This window comes from Oncorhynchus gorbuscha, unplaced genomic scaffold (genome assembly GCF_021184085.1).
Source record: "Oncorhynchus gorbuscha isolate QuinsamMale2020 ecotype Even-year unplaced genomic scaffold, OgorEven_v1.0 Un_scaffold_1282, whole genome shotgun sequence".
NCBI lineage: Eukaryota > Metazoa > Chordata > Actinopteri > Salmoniformes > Salmonidae > Oncorhynchus > Oncorhynchus gorbuscha.
The window spans coordinates 146,729-150,000 of NW_025746103.1; positions in this window are offsets into that span (position 1 = coordinate 146,729).

The following is a 3,272-nucleotide window of genomic DNA, read 5'->3' on the forward strand; positions in this document are numbered from 1 at the left end:
CAAGAGGCAATCCCCAGCGGCCCTGGCTGCGCCTCTGTTTTACAGTGTCCTTCCTCCCCAGCGGCCCTGGCAGGTGACGGTCTCCTCTGCGCCTCTGTTTTACAGTGTCCTTCCTCCCCAGCGGCCCTGGCAGGTGACGGTCTCCTCTCCGCGCGCCCTGGCAGGTGACGGTCTCCTCTCCGCGCGCCCTGGCAGGTGACGGTCTCCTCTCCGCGCCAAACTAGGAATCCGTCACATCACCTGTCGCGCGGGACGGGCAGATGGAGATCAATAATAACTCCAATGAAGAAGTGTGGAATCACGTGTAATAAAATAAGTCTCCCAAGTTTTCTCAGTAATGTTTTTGTCACCCAACACCGTCTGACGGTTGGGTTAGTTAGAAGATCCTCTCTCTGCCAACTTCGAGAACCGGACACCCTCTTCAACCGACGGCCTGTTACGGAAGATGCGCTGCAGCCACAGGACAAAGAAATATTCCTGCCTCTTTCTCACAATCGTCCAGAGCGGTTGATGACGATGGCTTAGAGGTACCGTACATAATTTATGTATTTAATCAGTGCTGAATCGTTCGTGGAATATGGTAGATTTCAGTTCATTATTTATTTGTCAGTGACACTGAAAGTGCCTGGTGTTTAATCACGAAGATGACGTCAGGCTGTCATTAGGTCCCATCCACATATGAGAAAGATCTAGAAACACTTCAATTTATTATACAGGTCACACATCTCGTTGATAGTCTTCGTCTAGTCGGGGACGGTCCGTTCCTGTCCCTGACACTGAGACAGTGAAGTAAGTAGGTCCACTGTTTTAACCAAAGGAGGCCTGGAAATACCAGCTGGGTCAAATGTATGATCTCTAATAGGCTGTTGAAGTCTCATCAGCTGACCAACTGTAAACCATCTGTCGATGTGCCGTTGAGCAAGGCACTTAACCCTAATTGCTCATTTAAGTCGCTCTGGATAACAGCGTCTGCTAAATTACTAAAATGTAAATGTAGAATATATATTTCACATATATACAGTGGGGAGAACAAGTATTTGATCCACTGCCGATTTTGCAGGTTTTCCTATTTACAAAGCATGTAGAGGTCTGTAATTTTTTTATCATAGATACACTTCAACCGTGAGAGACGGAATCTAAAACAAAAATCCAGAAAATCACTTTGTATGATTTTTAAGTAATTAATTTGCTTTCACAAAAGGGGTCCCGGACCCAAAATGTTTGATGTGGGTTGTGTAATACCCATAGAGCCCCATCTACCACCCATAAACCCAATGACCACCCATAAACCCATCCATCCCCCATAAACCCATCCTTCACCCATAAGCCCATCACCACCCATAAGCCCGCCACCCATAAACCCATAAACCACCCATAAACCCATCTACCACCCATAAACCCAACCACCACCCATAAACCCATCCACCACCCATAAACTCATCTACCACCCATAAACCCATCCACCATCCATCCACCACCTATAAACCCATCCAACCCCCATACACCCATCCACCCCCATCCATCCACCCCACCACCACCCATAAACCCATCAACCACCCATAAACCCATCCATCCACCAGCCATAAACCACTAAACCACCCATAAACCCATCCACCACCCATAAACCCATCTACCACCCATAAACCCAACCACCACCCATAAGCCCATCAACCACCCATAAACCCATCCACCACCCATAAGCCCATCCACCACCCATAAACCCATCCATCCACCAGCCATAAACCCATAACCCACCCATAAACCCATCCACCACCCATAAACTCAACCACCAGCCATAAGCCCATTCATCCACCACCCATAAGCCAATCCACCACCCATAAACCCACCACCCATCCATCCACCACCAATAAACCCATTCATCCATCCCCCAGTCATAAACCCATCAACCACCCATAAGCCCATCAACCACCCATAAACCCACCCATCCATCCACCACCCATAAACCCAGCCACCACCCATACACCCAACCACCAGCCATAAACCCATCCACCACCCATAAACTCATCCACCAGCCATAAACCCAACCACCACCCATAAACCCATCCACCACCCATAAACCCATCCAGCACCCATAAACCCACTACCACCCATAAACCCATCCGCCACCCATAAACCCAACCACCAACACCAATCCATTCATCCACCACCCATAAGCCCATCTACCACTCATAAACCCAAATACCACCCATAAACCCATTTACAACCCATACACCCAACCACCACCCATAAGCCCATCTACCACCTATAAGCCCATCCACCACCCATAAACCCACCCTCCACCCATAAACCCATTTACAACCCATAAACCCAACCACCACCCATAAACCCATCTACCACCCATAAACCCATATACCACCCATAAACCCATTTACAACCCATAAACCCAACCACCACCCATAAACCCAACCACCACCCATAAACCCAACCACCACCCATAAACCCATTTACAACCCATAAACCCAACCACCACCCATAAACCCAACCACCACCCATAAACCCAACCACCACCCATAAACCCATTTACAACACATAAACCCAAATACCACCTTTTTTATTTTTACTTTGCACATTCTTCCACTGCAAATCTACCATTCCAGTGTTTTACTTGCTATATTGTATTTACTTTGCCACCATGGCCTTTTTTTTGCCTTTACCTCCCTTCTCACCTGATTTGCTCACATCGTATATAGACTTGTTTATACTGTATTATTGACTGTATGTTTGTTTTACTCCATGTATAACTCTGTGTCGTTGTATGTGTCAAACTGCTTTGCTTTATCTTGGCCAGGTCGCAATTGTAAATGAGAACTTGTTCTCAACTTGCCTACCTGGTTAAATAAAGGTGTTCTCAACTGGCCTACCTGGTTAAATAAAGGTGTTCTCAACTGGCCTACCTGGTTAAATAAAGGTGTTCTCAACTAGCCTACCTGGTTAAATAAGGTGTTCTCAACTAGCCTACCTGGTTAAATAAAGGTGTTCTCAACTAGCCTACCTGGTTAAATAAAGGTGTTCTCAACTAGCCTACCTGGTTAAATAAAGGTGTTCTCAACTAGCCTCCCTGGTTAAATAAAGGTGTTCTCAACTAGCCTACCTGGTTAAATAAAGGTGAAAGCCTACCTGGTTAAATAAAGGAGAAATCAAAACCTAATTAAATAAAGGGTCATCAACTCACCTCATTGCAGTAAAGGTGTTCTCAATAGCCTACCTGGTTAAATAAAGATTTTTCTCAAAATGGTTTATTTTAATGAATA